The sequence below is a fragment of the Aythya ferina genome (genome assembly GCF_964211825.1).
Source record: "Aythya ferina genome assembly, chromosome: 6".
NCBI lineage: Eukaryota > Metazoa > Chordata > Aves > Anseriformes > Anatidae > Aythya > Aythya ferina.
In genome coordinates, this window is record NC_140303.1 from 7,842,981 (window position 1) to 7,865,839 (window position 22,859).

Genomic DNA, 22,859 nt, shown 5'->3' on the forward strand with positions numbered 1-22,859 from the left:
GTAGCTGAACTAAGTTCTGAGCTGGCTCACTGCCTTATTTTGATTTCTTCTGGGGTTTCAGTGAGCACTTCTGTTGTTTGTGTCAAGGATTTTCTGTTGGACTACAAGAAGCTATGGTGAATTAGAGGAAGAAATGTAGAAACTAGCAGCAGTGTTGTATTTTTCCTACTGACATGAGTTCAGAAGGAAAGGAATAATCTTCTCTTGGCTAAACTCTGTAGTTGTCTGCAGATTCTGTAAGAATCTGACAAACTATCATTCAAAGTCTATCAGTGTAAATAGAAAGAGCTCCATTGACTTACATGTATATCAGATTTGGATCAGGTACCTAAAACAGTTTTTATGGGAAAAAAAAGACAATTGCTGGGCATTTTGTGAACTTATATAAACAGCTATAGTGAATTTATTTCATACAGAATTTAGTTACCTGATGTTGTGGAGCCAGAGATAAGATTTTTTTCTTCTCTTGGTTGTTCATCTGAATTATTGCAAGCCACCATTACAGTGCAGATGAGTAAGGAATTAAATGTTACATGATTTCATAGGTTTGATCTTCAGAATACTGTTAAGTGTCTGGTAAGTACCTGGAGTTTAAAAGAGTCTCTGCTCTTGGGAATGCTTCCAGATTGTAAAGGACAGAAACTGAAAATACATTCTTCCTAGTAGCTCTGTGTCTCACTTTTCAATTGAATTCAAGATTATGTGCATTCACTAGGTCATGGTAAGAATCTTCTAAAAGTTAAATATTTCCTGATTTTTAATACTCTTTCTTTGGCAATGTTAGAATAACCTTACTTCTGCTTAAACGGAGAGAAATCAAATAATTTTTATGGAGCTGCTACAGAATTGAATACAAAGACCATATGTTCTCGTAAAATGAGTAAGTCCCTCAATGTCAAAAAAAAAAAAAAAAGGGACAAATGAATAGAATCTGAGGAGAATAGCTTTCTTATACTATCTGTACTTTTACCTACATATCAATTTATATCACGAGTTTTTGTTGTTACAGTGCCTTCGGGTACAATTCAAGAAATGTAAATTTTTGTAAATTCTACTGAGCTACTTGGCTGGAAGAAAAATAAAAACAACGCAAAAAGCCAACAAACCAAAAACAAACAAACAAACAAAAGCCGACAAAAAAAAACACCACCAGACAAATATATAAATGTATTCATCTGTCTTATACAATGTAAATTCTACAACATATTTGTTGCTGATGTACTGTTACGTCTACAACATACCTTAATTATTGATGCTGTACAGTTCCATAGGAAGTAAATGACTTTTCCTCTTCCTAATCGGTATTAATCTGTACTTAGAAAAAGTGATGAAAGTGAATAAGAAATAAACAACATTACGCAATTCAGCTGAAATGCTGTGAGATTTGATTTACTCTACAATTGTTATTTGTTTTTACAGGTCTATTTTTGTTGTTGTTGTTGTTGTTTTTTGTTTGTTTGTTTGTTTGTTTTTGATGGTGTTTAAATGATATTTCCACTTGTGTTAACCTCATTAGGTTTCATGATTTGTCAGACATCCATATTTAGGATGGAAATCCTGACTTTAATATAAATAGATGAGATTGGATCTGATGCTTTTAGGTATCTTGCAGTTCAAGAGAGTGCTTCTATCTGTTAAATGACTGGGTGCAGAATAAGCTATGATTTTCAATTGATGTGAGAGATTTGTTCCTCGAGTAGTACCACTGGGATCTTTGACAGTATTGCATAATTAGGTGTTGATTTTATACATATCTGCCTTGGCATTAGTAAGTAAGCATGGTAGAAATGGTCAAGGTGGCATTTGAAAACAGCCTGCTTGGTCAAAAAGTAGGTTAAAGGCTAGGAGTTCTTCCCTTAGAAAAGTTTGTTGTAGCTTTTTGAAAATTTGACCTTAAATCCAAAAATTAACTCAAGTTTACTATTCACAGATGAGCCCTATCTATATCTGTGTATTTTTTTTTGTATTTTGTTTATCATCTGGTCAGCAAGATGTTAAAAGCTGTGTACAAAGGACAAAAATACAATTGCTGCACAATTATATATATTTTTCATTATTTTTAAACTCAGATTATTGCTGAACGTGTTCAGGAAGGCACATAAATATAAAGCATTTATCGTGCAGCTGCAGTGGCAAGCAGTTCTTAGGTTGTGGTTTATTTAAACCAGGAGAAGTCTAGACTTCTGTGTTATATGTGGGATAGATTTCATGTAACTTTTTTCAGTAGTAGTGACTAGCTATAGCAGAAGCATATTAAAACTTTTTTCTCCAATTGAACTAAAACAAAATTTAGTATAATATACTGTCTACAAATAGGAGAAAGGGAGAAGCTATTTCTTTGCTCAGCTGGCTAGTGATGTGACAGTGACTATTAAGGTTTGCTGGCCATTAGTAAGATCATGTCAATACCAGAAAAGTAGATGTTGCAGCATTTTGTGACATTTAGCATAGATGGAGGATTACTGCTATGCAGAAGACTTCTCCATTGAAAGGTCTTGAAATAGTTTGTGTTGAGCTCAAGGAGTACAATGGGAGATACGTTGAACACCCACTGAAGTTCATGCAGTCTTTCTCTACACAACAAAATTAAAAGTCGTTGTTTTGCCTTCATCTCATGCACGTACTCCTGGTGGGTGACTTACAAGACACGTTGCCTCTTTTAGATGAGATTTGCAGACAAGTGTATGTAGACAGAAAGTTGTGTCATAGCAGAATGCTGAAGAGGGATTTACAGGAATAAATATATTCAATTCAGTTTTCACCAGCCATGAAAGAACAAACATGCACAATCAGAACCCATCCTATAAACATGTTAGAATTCATTAGTAAGCACTAAAGTTTTAGATGATACAGTTTCAATTAAAAATATTGATTCACTTGGCAGCATGCTTCGATTTCTTTCATTCTTGCCTGATACAATAATTGCAAAAGAGTTGTAAAAGAAGACTAAGCTTAAGGTTTTCAATTTTTTTTTTTTTAATTTTATTTTTTTTAAATCTTCCCCAAAATCTTCCCAGGGAATATGTATTACTAAAATAGCATGAGTTGCTGCTAGTTTGGCTCTGCCCGCTATTTTTCAACTGTATTTGTAGGCATTGCTAGGATGGCTGAAGACAAGCATCTATGCCTTTCTGACTTTGTTCATGTTAAAATTATCAATAAACTTGGTATTTATTATTAGATTTAGTAATTTCTTATACAATTTTCATGCTCATGGCTGTGAAGAGTCCTTTAGTTTGAGAAGTATCGGTATATCCTTTCCCATCTCAGTGACAAATACTGATCTTGGGTGCCTGAGTGATTTTTTGGGTGGTCGTTGTTGTTCTTTTTAAATCATGTTGAGGAGTAGGGTAGAAGAACAGTAAAAAAAATAAATAAATAAACAGTTGTTGCAGCAGGAGGAAAAGCAGATAACCCAACGGATCTGCTCAGAAAAATAAAGGAAAATGTTGGGTTTCACTGTGTCTTCCTCAGTCCTAGCTTTGACTGTCCTTCTTCAGTTAATGTAGGTTTTGTTCAATGCTTACAGCATCTTAGTTGCCAAAACTTGTTTCTGCTGTCAGTAAAAATCCTTTAGGTATGCCTGAGATATTTGCCAGGACTAGGGATCTCAGTGTTTTTAGATTCTGTGTCCAAAAATATTTCTGAATAATAGATTTCTGAATATTTTTACATGCTTGCAGAGGTGTTTTCCTTTAGTCTAGTGAGAGCTGTATCTGAGCATCTACAGGCAGAATGGCTATGCCCATTTATTTCTGTAAGTTATCCTATTTCTGTAATAGGATATAATAGGATGCGTGATGTTTACTTTCTCCCATTTAAAAGGGTTGTTGCTTATAAGCCTGAGTTTCACTATTGAACAAATTGTGATTTAATCATATTGTATGTTAGCAAGTCAGCAACAGTAGTATATCCTTATTTAATGCTAGCAAATTTTTCTTCAGGCACTTTGGCACTCAGACACTAAAGAAATCTCTGTCATATAAACTGCACTATCTTCTCAGATTGATCATGTTGTTATTGCAGATTTATACAATTAAAATAAATGCTGTGTATGTACTCGTTTTACAAATGTATTTTTCATTCTAATACATTCTAGTACTAGGGATAAAAAGATTGCTTTCTAGAAAAATAAAAATGTAGCTTACTATGAAGTTGGGAACCAAATTCTGCCTTCATATGAGTTTTTCTCCACTTTTGTGGAAGCCAGATCTGCACATCGATGCTGATACTGATTCAGGAGCTAACAGTTAAGGTTACCCAATCCACACCAAACAAGTGAAGAGACTTGGTTCCTAGCCTAATTTCTCAGTACTGATCTCTTAGCAGATTGTAGCATCAGCTGTCATCACTCGTCTTATAACAGCTGACCATTTCTTCCCTATTAACAGGCTGACTCTGAGTCTTATATGGCCATAAGTCCCATTGAAGCAATGAATTTGAATTTTGTTATGCAAAAAATTGTGTTAGCTTGTTATTGCCAAAGTTTCTTTGTGATCTTATTTCTTCGGCTGACTTGATCTGAGTTGTTCCTAAAAAGTTGCACTTTTAGTTTTTTTGCCACTTGTTCACAATAGAGAAGGTATGCATGTCTTCAGAGGGTAATGAGAAGGCCAGAATACACAGAATGTGGAGCACATAGAGAACGCCTTTTGAATTCAGGGTGTCTTACTGCATGTACCCAGAGGAAAATTGCTCGTCTTGATGTAATGAAAACACCTCTTATTAGTTAATTATACCAACATATATTTAGTAGTCTAGCTAAGAATAATTGAATAACTAATCTACATGTATGTCCTACTTGATCAGCACATGATTTTGAAATAGTGCCCCTCTGGAGAATGAAGCCATTTCCTATAGTGGAAAAATGTACTATTTTGATATTATTTTGACTTGATTTTGAGAGGTCAGAGATGGCAACTGGATACAGTGTTGCACAATACCAAGAAAAAAGTCCCTTCGTGTCTTTGTTGGTTGCCAATTTGCTTCAAAGACCATCTTCACTTTTGCTCTGTTTACAATAAATACATGTTCTTCCCATCAAAGCTTGAAATTGTATGGTGAAATTATGTTGTCATGGGCTGATGTATCATTCACAGAAGTGAAGATGTAGGCCAAAAAATATGATCAGCCTCACTGTCATTTTTGTTTCTAGCCCACGGGAAGAACTTGATTCATGCTGAAGTGCAGGATGAGAAATGTGCTGAACTCCTTTCAAAACTTTCTGGTGAACAGCTTATATGTGTGCAAAGAATAGATTTTATAACTGCTGTTTAAACCTGATTTTCTGCCAAATTACAAGATCAATGTAGTGATATTAAATTCCATAACAAAGAATTGCTGCGACAAAGTATGTGATTGCTAAAATGATAAGAATAAAAGGGTGTTGAGGTTGGTTAATATTAAAACTATTTTATATGCTTATAGTTCATATCAATTTAAAAGTCAGAATGAATCAGGATGGTTTCAGTCTATTGGCATATGATTCCTGTGTTTGATATTCTCATTAACTTTTTACATTCATTTTGATAAAAAATATTTTTGCATTTCTGTTAAAGACATATTTTTTACAAGAGATTTCAGAAGACTTTATAGAGTTGGATTTTGTGGTGTTTCACAGTATCATGTTTAAAATGTTCAGTAGACTAGAAAAGCATCAGTATGCCTGCTGTATCACCAGCTACAGAAGTGACATTTCCAGATAACCTAGCTTTAAATTTGGCCAGGTACATATTGTATCACTAACATTGTAACTTTGCTTCATAAGAGGAAATTTCAACTCCTGCACTACGTGCACCATTTCCAAAAGGCATCTTTCCTCTCTAGGTAAATTCTCCAAACCAGCTTTGTTCCTCTCACTTTCTGTAAGCCAAAGTTTTCTGTCCCAAACAACTGAAATTTTATTTCTCTGTTGGCTAGATTAATTAGTTTCAAAATGGACCATGCTTCTCTGATTTCCACAACATCAGTGAGTTCTTGCCAAATTAATTTTCTGTTTGTCAATGGTCCATTAACTACAATATAAAGCCTCTGTCCCCCAGGCAAAAATGCAAGCAGCACATATACTCTTGTTTTGCTGTGTTGGAACAAGCAAATAGACAGTAAATACATCTGCCATCAGGTTGAATCCAGGCACTTTTCCAGTTTCTATAAATGATGAACAGACAGAAAATACTTGACGTGCTTCTGTTGGCCTTTTGAATTCACCCAATAAAACCAGATAATGACAAACACATTCTACATTGCATTGAGCAAAACAACATTACCGATGACCCTTCCCCCCGGTACAAGCCTTCATTCCTAAAAATGAAAGAAGCCAGGGTGAAGGGATCTAATAACTTCCTAAGGCGCCTTCTGTGAAATAACAAAATCCCTGAAGCTTGACTCTCATTATTGTACAGTAGAGACAGTGGTGTTTTAAATCATTTAAACTATTTTTGAAGGTTTAAATAATTTTCACTTTCATTGGCACGTGACTTACATGGCTTCCTCAGCTTCTGCCTTCACTCGCCAACATACTAACTTGCAGGCAACATGAATCTATTCCACTATCAGAATAAATTCTCCTGAGTAGGAAAAGTAATGACCTCCTTATTTCCTAACCTGTTTTATTATTTCTCAGTTTATTTTAGTAATTTTTACCTGTGCCCAGATAAGGCATGAGTGCCTAATAAGAGAGTGCTAATCTCAACAGCGGCAAGTTTTAATGGTTGTAAGGTACCTTCTTAAGAGAAGCCAATGTTGTTTTGCTTTATACTTTGATGTAATTTATTTTATTTGATGTTGTGAATAAAGCTGTTTGCAAACAACATGGAAATGCACTTAAGCAAGCAAGGTTAGCAGTTTCCAGGAAATATTTCTGCTTCATAACCTGGCTCTAGCTGGTGAGATTAAAACAGAAGAAATGTGTGGCAGGCAACATCTGCTTGATTAAAATTTGCATTGTAGCTATTTTCCTTAAAACTAAAAACATAGCTCTGTGAAAAAAAAAAAAAAAAACTTTTCTAATATTGTGTAACAGTAGTTGTGTAGTACCAAGCTATGGAGGGTATGGCACAATGTAGTCTGAACTGTTGCACAGATTTGCCAGAAAGCTGCACAACAAAGGCTTTGCTGGATTTGGTTTTCTGGACACTGCATGCTTCAAAACCTGGGAAGGGGACTATGAAAATGCAGTTGAGATTTTTTTTTTTTTTTTTTAATCTGTCACACCTGCAAGATGTAAAAACAATAAAACTGAAATCAAAATTCCTGGCACATTCTCAGAAATATGATTTCCTTCAAGCATGTTAAGTAGTAAAAATAGTCAGTGCAACATACCCACATCCCACCCCGTGTCCCAAGTATGGGCAGTGTCCATAGGCACTGTGCCTGTCAAGATTGTAAACAGAACGAGATGATCACTCCCGTCAGAGGACATGCCAGGCTTCTCAATATATCTGTTGGCTTCTCAATCTGCTGCTCCTGCCTGGAGACATCCCTTTGGAGACATGACCATCAAAATGGTCTGTTTCTCCCATTTTAGCTTGGGTGAGATTATGATTTTGAGAGAGTCCTGTGGCTCTCCTAACTTTAATGTTATATACAGATATTAAACAAATTAAAATTCCTCTGATGATCATGGATAGAAGGAAAAAAACATTGAGGTCTCAATTACGTAAAGAGGCAAAGACTCTCAAATACTATGGGTAGTTCTTAAGTGTTTAGAGATGCTTGATCCAGGTATATTCAAAAAGAGGAATAAATGGATTTGTCAGTGTGAAAGGTGTAAGAGCATGGCTTGAAGAAGGTAACGTAGACATCTGGTTCATAATATCTCTATAACTCAAAGGTGCAGAAGGATATGTGATATGTTTAAACCATTGCTTTTGTTGCATTCTCTGCAGCTAACTCATTCACTTTTTTTCTATTGAAAGTCCTTCTAAATTCAGTACTGTATTAGTGCAAAACACCGCTGAGGCATATCTTGTAGATTTTACAAAACAGGGTTATCTTGTTGCATATGTGCTTGAAGATGGCTGAGCTAGCTGTGGTTCAGTGCATATGTAATAGGTTCAATGGGTGCCTAGTGCTTCAGATATATTGCATACATTTGACAGAGTTGATGTGTGTGCATGCAACAGATGTGATTAGATTTCCTAGGTGTATCCAATGTACCTAGAGTTCACTGGGTTTTTGGATGTGTGGAAACACTCGACAAATGTCCAGAAGTCTCATATTTATTGAGGACAGGCTTTCAAATGGAAAACGATTAAATAAGGTTGTTTCTTGGTAATCTCCCTCATACCTTCTGTGCATATTGTAGATTTTGGTTGATTATGCAGTTAGTGGAAAGCATGTACTTCTAGTGCCCTGACCTTGTTTATGACTATAACTGTGTGACACAATGGCTTTCTGAAGTTAAAAGCATGATCTGAAAAAACTTCAAAGCTGCGACCAAAACTGAGTATGCCTTGCAATTCCAATGCATACATCCTTAGCAGAAACAATTTGAAGACAAAATTTGCAAGTGGGACTAGACATTTCAAGACATTTGCTATTTTGTCTTGAAACTCCCAGGCTCGGAGCAAAATGTTGCTGGGGAAAAACAAACAAAAACAACAACAAAAAAACCTTACCATTCTGATGTGGCCATAAGATTCCAACTCACTAATTTTCTGTTAGTAGAACAGTGATTAGCCTAAATGAATGTATTTTGTTGTCCCATGAGGAAATAAGTTATTATTTTTATGTAATGCAGAAGTTCAGGACAGTGAAATCCCTTCAAGTCAAACGTACATTTTCACATTAACAAGATTTTGAAATATTTATAATTATTATTCTAAGGATCCCATATAGTCAGTGCATAAGTGTGTGCAAGAATAATATACGTATATACAAAAATGCATGTATACTATTTCTCTTTTTGTGTGATTATCTATATTCAGACTATTATTGGCAAAGGCTCGAGGCCTAAATGCTCTTTCACCTTCCTATGGCATTGAAAGGCATTATGCTCAACTTCTTTTGAAGTTTTAATTTAGATTTTTTTCTTTGAGGAAATATCACTTGAATTTCCTTAATCTGTTTAGGTTCCTGCAATATTTCTTAAATGGGAAACTGTTAGAACAGGAGGCCTGCAGAGAGGCTTAACTCATACAGGCTCCTAGGAGGGCATTTCTAACCTTACAATTCATTTTGTTTCAATGCTCTTAGCTTCAGTTAATTAATTCAGCTTCACTTCTTTCATCCATAAACCACCCAATGACAATTTTTTTTTTCTCAGTTACTTGCTATTTTGTTATTACTTGAACAGTTCATAGCCTGAGAATTTATGAAAATTTAGCCGCTAAAGACCTCAATGTTTATGATTTTTCTAATTTTCTACTTTGCAAAAGCTCTTCATTGTTTAGTAAGGAGTAGAGTAAGAGATGAATGATGCATTCAGATGAATGCAATATTTTATGCATGATTTATATTTATATTTTTATAATAAGTAATAGGTTACTGTCACTGGTTAAGGTCAGTATATTCACATGGACCGAGATTTAGGAAATAATTGAATTAATCATTTTTATTAACAGCACAATTTGCTCAAAATTTTAAGAAGTATGGATATTAGAAGCATTGCTATCTCTTTATTCTGTGTTCCCTTCTGCAAATAACTAAATAAAGAGTGATATATACTGAAGCCTAAATCTTCCAAAGCAATTTGAAAATCTATAGCTATTTAAATATATGGCTAAGATAACTAATTGAACTCTGAAAATATTTACAGCTTGCTAGTTCACACAGTTTTTTCTTCTTACTTAATACATATGAACAAGACAAGATTTGAGATCAATGACACCAAGTAATTTAGTATTGTGGTATTTGCATGGGTATAACCATGCAAATGTAATCAATTATGTGGATGGCTTCATGAAGTAGAAAGCATAGATATCTTGATTTTGGAGATGTAAGTAGAATATTAAATGAAGTGAATATTATATTTAAAATCAGCACAGCTGACTTACATAAGAAACAACCAATATTGAGCTGATATCATGGCTTGAGTTACTTCAGTGAACAAATTTACTTTTTCTAGAAGAAAGGGAGATGCAATGTTGCAGAGCAAAGCTCAGAGAACATAGTGTTTTTATTCTGCACAATTTGGATAAATCTTTCAGAATATTGAAGGAAATAATATGTAATCACAGTTCAAGGAACAAGTTCTTTTAATATTTTTAGTCTGATTGGGTATCCAGAGGAGAAGAAAAAAAAACAACACACATTGCATTTAAAGTTAAGTAATCCTGGCAAGACAGATCTGTTAGCCAAGAAAGAAAAAGAGTATAAAAGCAGTGGTAGGGAGGTGACAGATTTGAAGCCCCAGGTATCACAGTGGCTCTAAGATAGTGTCCTGAAGTCACAATTCTGGACTAGGCTTGTAGAGGATTTTGTTTGCAGCACATATTTTGGTTGCAGACCCCTTACTGCTTGCTGAAATGATCTCTTGGGATTTGCAGAGTAGCTGCAAACTTAATCTTTTTTTTTTTTTTTTTTTTTTTTTACTTAAAAAAAAAAATTGTTTCTGATGGACCATAGCATAATTATTCAAGTACAAAATAGCTAACTGTGGATCTATTCTGATTTAAGAGATCATGAAAACACTGATAAATTTCCCTTTGAACAGAAGTTCAGGCTCTTGGTTGAATGCCAGTGGACTCTCTCAGGAGACCAAAGTCACTGCTGCTGGAGGAAGGGTTGGATTAGTGTAGGAACAAGGGTGGAGTACAAGAATAGATATGTGTAAAGAGCCTTAAAATTGTGCCAAAAAAAAAAAAAAAAAAAAAAAGGAATCTAAGAGAAGGCAAGAATAATAATGCTGGGTAACATCTATGAGTTGTGTTAGAGCTGGTTTTGATTTATTTTCATCACTTAGACCATAAATTTAAAATATGCTAATCAAAATGTACTGTTCAAGTTGGGGGGAATAATCATTATAGAAGAGCATTAGTATATTGTGTGGGGAAAAGTGAGTGATATGAAGGGGTGGAGAAATAAAGGGGAGAAATTCAATATTACGAAATGGAAGATTATAAACTGTTATGAATATTGCACAGGGGGCATCTGTGAGTCACTGCTTATCAGTTGGAGGGGTTGAGGAGGATGGTATGAGGACAGCATGTTTAGGAGCTGTGGTGAGGGAAGAAGTCACAGATAGATTGTGATGTGCAAGTCCAGGTCTATTTTCCATGAAGGCGAGCATAAACTTTAACAAGTGAAAGGACAACCAAAAGGAGCACTGATTTAGTTGCCCTGTGACTGTGGTGGTAATGAATTTTTAAACCACAAGAATATTCTGTGTAGCTATGTATTTATCAGTAAGTAATGAAGTTAATACATCCAATACATTTACATAGTGCTTAAATTGTTTGCCTTCATTATTTATTAAAACATTTTAGGTTTCCTGAGTGTATTTTTCCTGCAGGTACAAAGTAACTATAATAAATTACCATTTGAATGAATATTTATAATACAACAATGCCCTCAGTGCTGCAACACATAATATTAGTCATGCTACTGGTTAGAGCTTCTATGTGTATTTTACTAATGTGTGATTTTGTTATGCTTTGACTTACATTAAATAGTTCAAGATAAATGCAACTGTTTATTCTGTGATTTGAGAACAGTCCTCCTCTTTTGTAGTTCAGGGACATTAAGGATGCACTTTTTGGGACTAATGAGCAGTAATACTTCTTTTTAGTATTCTGACTTCATAGTTGGTGCTCCAGTTATCCACTTCATTTCTACTTGTTCTTACACCAGGACTCGGGGTTCAGCAAAGTCAGTTGCACATACTGGATCACCCCTGGCTGCTCTCCAGCCTGTTAGGTACATTTCAAATGTTCTTGTAGGTGTAGTCCTGTTTTTTGTAGTCTCAAGAACATAATTGTATAGGGAACTGTACACACGCAGCTTTTTTTGTGTGTGGCACATGTGCATAAATTTAGTCAACCTAGAGACACTCCTTGTGACAGAAGAAAAAAAAAAAAGGAGGAGTCAAAAGAGGGGTGATGCTTTTATTTAGTGGCTCTTCTACACTGCCTATGGCAGATTATGGAATATAAACTTTGTGAGCCAACCTGGTGGCTGTGCCTTCTAACCTGGTCACTCACTGTGCCACAGCACCCTTTATTGCTAAAGGGTCAAGAACTGTTTTTGTTTCTTTATCCATTCACTGTACTGTATTTGTCTTCCTTTACTTCTAATGAAATGTTTGATATCCATATTCAAGACTGAGCCATGTTGTTCCAGAAGTGCTGACATCCTGAATTATATTCTGTGCAGCGCTGTGCATCTCTGATGCACTGAAATGTTTAGGGTTTTTTTTTTTTTTTTTTTTTTTTTTTTTTTTTTTTTCAGAGCTGGGAGGGAAAAATGAATGAGTGATGCAAACAGAAAACAGTACTGATAAGTAAAGGATTAAAAGCCTGAAAGCTGTTTGTTTACCTTTGTCATCTGTAAGTTTCAACATATCTGGAACAATTGTGTTCACTACTGTAGGTGAATCAAGTATGGACTACTTAGAACACTGGAAGGATAATTTCCCAGTTGCCACATTGCTTACAAATGAGAAGAGGCTGAGTTGTCACACAAAGCAGGTAATGTGATGCCTATGAAAATGAAAGCCCCATGCTCACAGTGTGAAGCTATACAGTTGGAACAGTAGTTCCAGGTCTGTTCTAATACCTTTTAATTGTCATTTGTTTCATCTAGACATTGAAGCAACAAATATTTAAGTCCTCAAAAATAAATGTGGTAATATACAAAAATCAAAGCTTTTCTTCAAAATTTGAAAGCAAAGAAAATACCAGAATAAATATGCTCCAAGAAACTACCTGCCTGTGCATTGTCAAATATAAATTGTTAGAAAAGAAAAAATGCAGCAGGTGAATTTCATAAAAGTGTAGGGCTTAGAACGAGGGAAGAAATGATCATCGTGAATCAAGAAAGACAACATTTTGCAATATTTAGAAAATTGCCTAAATATTTGGCTTCACAGCATTAAGAGTGCCATGTTTTTGCATCAAAAACATATGCAAATTTGTAGGTTTTCTGATTTTTTTTTTTTTTCCTGTTGTCTTCTCCTAAGCAAAGTATGTAGATGAGAAATACAAATACTTGAGTCAATGTGGCCACACAGTTGCCTAGGTATTACCTCATTGCTTTGAGACCGCCTCTAGCCGTGCTGAGTGATGACTCTAAATGCTTACAATTAACATCACAGGTGTAAGAAAAACTAAATAATTTACCAATATCAGAGACCATAATTTTCCTAGCTATAAATAGAACTCCTGTTTAGTATGTGTTATGACTGGAGAAGAGCAGGAGATGGGGGTTTACTTGCTCAGACCTTCACTCTGTCCCAGAGTACAGTGGAAATGATAGATCACTTAGAATGCCATTAGCTCTGCCTGAAGTAGCAAGCTAATGCAAGGTAAATTGGAGACCTGAGTTTAATCCAGAAATGGACCAAGAGACATAAGGTAGTACTTAGGAACCGTTACACTGGCTCTGCAGAAGATGGTATGCCACAGAATTTGGAGATGGAGCACCAGATGCCCAAACATACCTACCTGATGTTCAGTTCATTATTCCTAATAACCCAGAACTATTGTATAAACAACAAAACTCATATATGAAGGTTCCTGGAGAAAGCAAATCTCTTTTCTTTCATTTATGGTTGCTTGCTTCCTAGTGCTTCTGGCATTTCAGAACTCTTGTAGTCAGTAATCAATGTGTGTTAATTTTAAACAAGATCTTTAAGATAACTGTTGAGGAAAGCCTGCTGCTACTCACAGGTGGAACAGAAAAGTTGTGCTTTTTATAAGTTGATAAAATGCTTTTATTTACTGAGCTTTTCTTACTAGCTTGGAATTGGAGACCCCATATGCTTCAAAGGAATTCTATAAAATGCTTGATATGGTGTAGTTGTCCCATGGAAACTGGTGACATTGATCATTAAGGTTAAATTCTTCAGTAGGGTTCAGAAGCCCGCAAGGTGAATTCCACAGCCCTGTTGTTGCATGGCATGTAATAAAATTGTGGACTTGTACCTACCTTTGTGGTAGAAGTTCAAGTAGCTAGTCAAAAGCATAACGTGGAATAGGTGCACTTCCAGCATCAAAGAAGCTTAACTTGGGACTTAATTTCAATACAGACATATTTATTCTGTCTTGTTTTTAACATATTTTACAGATCTATATTTTCTGTTATTCTATATTAATTATTTCATATTACATAGTAGTACATATTCAGTTATTTCTATACTATGGTTTTTATATTTCTTTTTTATCTGCTTCAGTTCATTGAGCTTTGTTTCTATCATGTTTATACTGAAATGGTTACACTTTAAAATTTGTGTAAAATCAAAAAAAAATGTTTTTGATCAAATAGCTGTTAAATTTATTCTTTTTATTAATGTTTCTTGGCTAATATTTTTGTTATCCTCTGATATTTTTTGAGGCTTTTAATTCAGCTGCTGCTGATTTTTCAGCCGTCCCTTTCCCCCTACATTGACTCCCTTGTTACTCTTTCTCCTCCTATGGTCCTGCTGAACAAAGGTTCAGCAGTCACACACAAGTGCTTTTCTTGTATATTCCATTGTATCTGCTTGATTTTCCAAACATAATTCTGAAGAAGCCAAAGAGCTGTCAACTTCTACAGAATGAAAAAACACATCAACTGATGTCAGCAATATATTTTCAAGATAAATTAGAGATCTTGGTTTATTTTGTGTCTAAAATTCCCTAAAGCAATTCTATTTGTGAAGTATTTGTGATAGAAAAGCATGTTTTTATATTACACTCACTTCTCCCTCATACATGTAATTACTAATTCAGATGTCTACCTAGGAAAATGGGCAATTCCTTTAGCTAAACATTGCCATTTAATTATTTTTTCTACTTTGCTCAGTTTTGTCCTCTCCAGAATGGCAATTTATGCTTCATAATGTTGTTATAAGTATTTTTGAGAGATGGATAAGTTCTATATTTTTTAAATTTATATCCATGTAAATTTTTTTCTTATAAAATTATTCTCTCTCTCTATATATATTTTTTTAATTTATAATCTATATTTTTTAAAAAAGGTTTGTAAACCTTTCACTTAAGCATACATCACTTAAGCATACATCATAAACAGCACGGTAACTTAACGTTCAGGAAATACATTAATTTATATAATCACAAATAAAAGTTGTGCATTCAGTAAGTAAATTCCTTAAAGTTGATGGGAAAAGATACTTGATGACAATGCAGATAGAGCCTACCTCTGAGATGACAGATGATGACTTATGTGTATGCACAAGAACATCATCTCTTTTGGGCATATATCTTAACCTAATGTCAAATCGCAGAAGCACTGCTTACTGTAAGAGACTTACAACAAAAATAGACTGGAGTATTTACTTCTAAGTTCTTGTTATAAGCTGATTCAAAATCAGTTGTGAAATGAATTTTGATGTTACAAATGTCGAATACAGCCAGTGTTTCTGTGCTCATAAAGTCACCCTGACATAGTCTGATTGAGACATTTTGTGTAATCGTTACTGTTCATTAAGATTTCATTTTTTAGTGTCTTTACAGTGATTGCAAAAGTTTGTCTTTCTGCAAAAGAATAAAAAATTGTTACAGAAAAGCCAAGATTAAATGGGACTGTGGAATCAGAGATGCAACTGAGCATCAAAACAACAACAAAAACACCAAAAAGACACCAAAAGTTAAATATGTAGGAGATAAGACCTGACGTGGTAACACGGCTACAGATGTGCATAAATCAGTCTCATATCAAAGACGTCAGTCGTAGTGTTTACTGTGAAATGCAGATGAAGACACATGTTTTTCTAACAGGGTCATTATAAAAACATCGGTGTGTTCTGTATATTTAATCCTTCAGACAACTTGCTTCTTGGTTTAAGACAATATATTAAAATCATTAGCTGTAAATAGTAAGCATTATTTTTTGTTCAGTTCATCTGTCTTCCTTTGGGTAGAAGCTGTTACATCGCCAACCTGTCACTTTATTCCATGCTTCCAGCAGGCTTGAAGGAAATGGCACTGTCTGTGTGTGAAGTGTTACTCTAAGGAGTACTGGAGGTCTAGATCATACCTGTGAACAGCTGTTCTTAAACTTACTAGATTTTTATTTTTTTTAAGTGCTCCTTTTTCTGCTGTTTGCTGAAGAAGTCATTTGGAAGGGAAGAGAATTTCAAAACGAATTAATTTAAAGTGTTTATCAGGGACAGAATAACGGGGACTCAAGGTGCAGGTGTAAAGCCAGCTATCTTCTGCTGTGTTGTTATTTACCAGCTACAGTGTGTTGTCTGTCTCTGCAGACTTCAAAGTAACAGAACAAACAAAAAAAGTGATGTCTGTTGTGGTGATCTTAATAGCCAGCCTACGCTGGGTCTTGAACCTCTGTGCCTATCAATATGTTCTGTGCATCTCCAGTTTTACCGTAACGTTGGTGCTACTTGACAAAAGGGAGAGAGACTGCTGATTCTAGCTGTCTGGTTTGTATTTTCTCACTGCAGTGCAGTATTTCAAATGATTGATTCATGCATTACACTGCTTATATGCTCCAGCCGGTTCACTTGCTATTACCTCATTTATTTGACTGACAAAGTAGACAAGTGATGGCTGCCTCAGGGTTAACTCACTGCTTCATAGGAGGATGATAGAACTGGGTACGCATGCTGTGTATGCAGATGAACAAAACCGTAGGTGTCTTTTCCCACATTGTGTTATATTTCCTCTCACCCTCCCACCTTTTGGAGTTTGAGTTATTTCACTCCGCACATAAAAAAAATAAATAAATCCTACCTTAGTTTGGAGCAGTGCAAAATAAAAGGAGTTTGGAGTGCACAAAATAAAACTGATAAACCAAAAAGGCACAAGGTTTCTATGAGTGTTAGGGATATTTATTGAGGTTCTCTTTAATAATAATAATTTTTAAAAGCCTCATGTTCACCAGACTATATTTATCTTATCTGCCACCTGTTTGCTGGCAGAGCTGAGGGAGCGTTCATGCTACAAGACTGTTCATTGTGATGGTGTAATTGCTGGGAAGACATAACACTGAACCTGGTGCAGAATCATTATTTTGACATTGCATACTGGTCAATAATACAGTTAGGTATTAAGGAGAAAAAGACTTCTGTTATGAAGAACCTGATGTTTAATAAACGAATTTTGTATTCCCCTCTGTGGCATTCAGGAGCAAGTAAGCATTAAAGCTCAAAGTAGAGCCCTGAGGAAATAAGGAACTCATCTGGGGCAATGCACTCCATATGCCTAATTTTGCAATATTAAATCATGCAGCACTCTTGTGAAAATTTATTTATCTCAGCAAAGATGGTTGGGTGGGTCCTGGGATATTTAGATATTTTCTATGTTGTTGGTCTCTAGAGATGAGTTTTGAAGTCCATCTTTCTGTACATATACAAATGAGTGTCTTGAGGTATAAATTTAAGACTACTTTTGGTTTGGGGAATTATTTACTACTCTCTCTCACATCAGTATTCTATTTAGAGAACCTTGACTTTTGCTGTCTGTACTGTCTTCTAACCAAAAGAAGCAATAACTTGTGAAAATTATAACTGCAGTAACATGTTCTTGTTTCTTAACAAAACAATATTAAATCAACACTTGCAATCTATGGATTAACAAAGTAAAGAAATAAAAGTATACCCAATAGTTTTACATTTACAATTTATTGATGGCCTGTGATGAAATGAGTGATACTCATGTGTTTTCCCGTCAATTTTGACTTGGCAGAGTCTGAACCTTTTCTTTACTGTCTGACCAAATGCGTGTATACATAAAATTTTTCAAATGATGATGATAGCTATAATTATCCTGAATTGTTTGGTATTTTTTATTTTTTTGGCATCAGTTTAAGGGGAAACTATTTCCAATAAATTGGATATTAAAACGTGAATCTGAATAGTCTAGCCAAAAATGAAAAAGGAATCAAGTAACACTTGATACTATTTGCCTTCTTTGGTACATTTTGGTAATAAGAGACTTGTGTGCAGAATGTCATTAAACGCACACAAAAGGAAAGGATAGTGAGGATGCTTGATCCAAAGCCGTAGAAATATCTAGTATTGCTTAAAGCACAGTATGAAAATCTCATTGCATTTTTGCTCCTCTAAGTAATAGTTTTTGGTTGGCTGGATCACGTTTGGCAGGTGTTTGACTGGAAATGATAAAACCTCAAGTAGTCTAGGGAGGAAAAGGGCTGCCAGAGACTAAATACCAGCAAATTCATACTGGAAATAGAGGACAAGTTTATAGTAAAGAAAGTAAAGAATAATTTTAATTACTATGAAAATTGTTGCTTGCCTGTCTGACTTGAAAGAATGGTTGTGTACCAAAAATTTACTGTCTTTTTGTAACAACCTTGCTGAGTCTAATAAAATATTTTAATGCTCCTTATAAACCTTGCTTCTTTAAACCTCCTAAGCTAAACAACACTAGGACTTCTCCATTAAAAGCAGTTTTATTAGAATATTTTGTTCTGGGAAAAAAAAAAAAAAAAAAAAAAAAAAAAAAAAAGCTTGCAGCCCACAACATTTGAAATTTTATGCAAAAGTATTATTAAATGTAGTGCATGCCAGCCATTTCTTGCACTTACAGAGTAAGATGAGCTTATACAGGTAAAAATGAAGTAGAAGGAAAAGGTCAGGTTTTTTGATCATGTAACCAAGACTTGGGGGAAAAACTATAAAATAACCATGCTTGTGGGTTAATAGCCTCTTTTAAAATTCAGGTTGGTGAGAGATATACATACCTTTTGGTATGTCTTTCAATAAGTATGTGAAAGGGCAGATATTCCATGAAAATGTAAACATACAAAGCAATGACTGATAAAGAGGAAAGTCAAATGTGGCCTCTATTCCTTTGAAATTTATTATGACTAGTTTGTGATAAAATTATATTAAACTAATTAAACTATTGCTTTTTTTATAGTACAGCTTATTATTTCATTATACTTTTGCTTCTTGCATTAGGTATTTAAATGTTACTATTTGTCTCTAGATAGTAAAAACTTGATTAGCTGGTTTCAGAGACCACCTGCAGGGAACTGGTAAGAAGCCATAAATAGATTTATTCCTTTTGTCTGAAGGTATACATTTGCTTGAATATTACCTGCAATACCATAGTCAAAATTGAAATGACTGGCTCATCAATAATGATTGTATTGGAGGACACAACAGTCACATACCAGGATTTTCTCTACTGTGTATTTTTGTAATAAAATGCTTGAAATTTTCTTATTAATATTGAAGTATAATGAACTAGCCAGAGTTTCTATTAAATGGTCTGTTCAGTGTTTTGTGGACTGAATATGTGCGGTCTAAGATGATATCTCATATTACTTCATGGAAAACTCTTGAGGTCAGAAAAAAATCAGCAAAGGTTCATTCATTTTTTCATTATTCTTTCTCTAGGCATCCCAATTAACTCAATTTTCTACCTGTATATAGTTTAGTGATGAGTCACACACATGTCTGTTTATTATTTTTGTGAGTTGCTAATTTTATATATTGCAAATATTGTGTAAATTGTATACTTCCTTCTGCAAAGATCATGTTTTTGGTGCTTTGGAGAAACCTATTGAGCAACTGTGCTTTCTCTTTACTCACATTATACTGTCTTTCTGCATGGAAAGACTCTAGAAGCTTATTCATATGTGACTGTGCAACGTGACTACAAGTCTTTAGGTAAAATAATGGAAGACTAACTTCACTGGGCTGATATCATGATCAGGAATGTATTTGTTGGGATAGGTTACCAGTATGGTAACTTAAACCTGAAATTCCATTACTAAGAAATGCATTGGGAAGTGTATGGTGATCCAAAAGCAGCCTGAAGACAAATCCAGTCTGTCTGTCTTTGGGAAAGTTTCCATCCTAAAGTTGCCGAGAGCCAGTCCCCCAAGGAATATACAAAATTGAATATGGAGAGGTTGGAGAGACATATTCCTTCTGTAATAAAAGAAGGAAAATATCAAAATGTATCCTAAACTGAAGAAAGGAAAATACTTGAATGTACCACTTCAAATTGGATAACAAGGCTCATGAGGAAGAGTTCAGAGAGTATGAGAAACAAACAGGACTAAAAGGGCAACAGTGACTGGTCACAAACCTGATGTCCATAACCAGTCCAATGCCAGTAACCTGTCACTACACAAGGCTCCATTTTAAGGCCAGTTCTCTTTGCTGTTTTCATAAGTAACTTGGATGCAGAACCTGGAGGTATACTAAGGTTCCAGACAATGCTAAACTGGGAGGAGCTTTACACTCCCTGGAGTGTAATTAGGCCTTGCAGAGAAATTTTGACAAATTAAAGAGCTGGGCAATCACTAGCTGCATAAGGTTCAACAAGAGCAAATGGTGGATTCTGCAGTCCTGGGACATATCTGGGACAGGGCAACACTCTGTTCATGTACAGACTGGGGGATGAGAGCGGCCGCATGGAAAGGGATCTGGGGTTCTGTTTGACAGCAAATTGAACATGAACCAGCAGTGTGCCTGGCAGCCAAAAGGGCCAAATGTACCCTGGGGTGCATCAGGCACAGCACTGCCAACTGGTTGAGGGAAGGGATTGTCTGGCTCTGCACTGGTGTGGCCTCGTTTCTAGTATTGTGTGCAATTTTGGGCACCACAGTATAAGACATAAAACTACTAAGAGAACTCCCAAAGGAGGGGTATGAAGATGGTGAAGGGTTTAGAGAGCAAGACTAATGCAGAGTGGCTGAATTCATTTGGATTGTTCAGCCCTGAGAAGAGGGGACTGAGGGGAGGCCTCACAGTGGCCTGCAATTCCCTCATGAGGGGAGCGGAGGGGCAGGCGCTGAGCTCTGCTCTCTGGTGGCAGTGACTGGGCCTGAGGGAACAGCATGGAGCTGGGACAGGGGAGAGTCAGGCAGGGGGTTAGGAAAAAGTTCTGCACTGAGAGGGTGAAACAGGCTTCCCAGGAAAGTGATCATGGCCCAAAGTCTGTCAGAGTTAAAGAAGCATTTGGGCAATGCTCTGAGTCACGTGGTTCAGTTTCTGGGTGGTTGATTTTTGTGGAGTCAGGAGTTACACTCAGTGATCCTTGTGGGTTCCTTCCAACTCAGGATAACTCTGATTCAGTACTGATACTCTTAAAATGTGGAGAGGGTAGGCCTAAGTGCCAGCTTTACTTCAGGTAGGAGAATGGCTTTGTTTGAGAAAATTTGTGAGTTTGATTAGTTAAATCCAAAAAAAGTGTAACCAAGTAAGCCCTTGTACTAGGCCTTGAGGACTTCTTGCGTCTCTTTTGGAATATAGCTCAACCTCACTAAAAGAGTGACTGTTGAATAAATCTGTTTATTTGTTGCTGGAAAATAAAAGATACAGTGATAGTGATGAGATAATGACGAGGCTTCTAATACACCATCAGAAATAATGCTGTAAATTCACATTCAGTCAAAACAGATGCATTACTAAGCTGCTGAATTTTTATCATGGGAGAAGTTGCTTGTGTTATTCTTATGATCTCTGGGATGTTACCAAGCTCTTGTATTGAGCATTAAAACTGCAGCAATGTCTGTGACTAAAAGACAGAAAATCTAAGGTCAAATGAAACAGACAAAGGGCTTCTAACTCAAAAAGGCCTTCTGCTGTATCCACAGATATCTCAGAATCTGCTTGATGGCAGCTGTGTATCAGAGAATGAGAAAGAAATAATACATCCCCTAAGGTGTAAGTCAGGAAAATTAATCACTTTCTATATCCAAGACAGGAGAAGGAATGGTTTGCAATGGTTCAGTCTCTTGAGAAACTGCTACCTTGTTTTTGTGGGAAGCATTTTATTGCAGATACAATTCTGAAATAAGATACTGTGAAGAAAGAATTTAAAACGTATGGGGATATTTTTTTTTCTTACAAGCTTATGGCATGCAAATAGAAACACTGGCAATCAAAGGTATCAATGTTGCTGTCCAGGAGAATTCCCTTACAGTAGAACACTACAGTGTTTCACACAGCGAGAGAATCCTTGGATTTCTATAGGAGTAATGTATGACAGATAGTAGAACTAGACAATTTACTTATTTGTATGTGCTACATTGTAAACTATGGCCTAGAAAGAGAGCCAAGAGGAAAAAACACTTGTCTGCCATAGCCTGGCTGTGGCACTTTTGGGCTTGATGGAGCCTTTGGCAGGGCAAGGGACATGATGAGGACTTGGATAGATCTGGCCACTCAGTGGGAAGAAAGTCAAGACAGTTAAGTAGGAGCGTCTTGAGAGGATCAGAGGATGTTACTTGCAGCACTACTAGCCAAACCTCAGAAGTGAAGAAATGAAGCCTTTCCTGTACATTCACAGACGTGACTTTTTGGTCTTTGTTCAACTCAGGCAGTCTGAAAGTTGCCAAACTGAAAAAGAAAATCAGAGCAAAGGCCTTACTCTTTACAGAGACAGAGAATACAAGGACCTTTGTTTTCAAATAATCTTAAATTTTCCACTGAGGATTTTTTTTTCCTACTTAAAGTTGCACTGCTCTAGATGGCTTCTTTTATGTTCTATAAAAACCTTGCTGCAGCTGCTGAAAGAAGGGCTTGCTTCAAAGAAACAAAAACAGCCAGGAAGGGGACAAGACTTCCCACATCAAATGTATGACCGATTAAGGGTCAGCTACTGTCTTTGCCCATAATGCTGAACTTTTAGTTTTCAGTTATGATCTTTGAAATCAACAGGTTCTTTTACTTCACGGACTGTTACAGAGTTGTTCAGGTTTCACTTTTACATCCTTTTATTTCCCAGGAAGCAAAAACTATGAAATTGTGGCTACAGGGTTAC

General features: G+C 35.7%; 1 protein-coding gene across 15 annotated transcripts in view; it reads left to right on the plus strand.

Annotated features, from left to right (window-relative positions):
• LOC311438506 (uncharacterized protein) overlaps positions 1-22,859 on the plus strand; it is a 369,670-nt gene that overhangs the window by 129,276 nt on the left and 217,535 nt on the right. For 2 of the 15 annotated variants that reach the window (XR_014694144.1, XR_014694146.1), the window contains one exon: positions 12,529-12,626. The exons of the other annotated variants lie outside the window; for them this stretch is intronic. The gene's annotated coding sequence lies outside the window, so the exon portion shown is untranslated. The remainder of the gene's footprint in view (positions 1-12,528; positions 12,627-22,859) is intronic. 15 annotated transcript variants of the gene reach the window in all.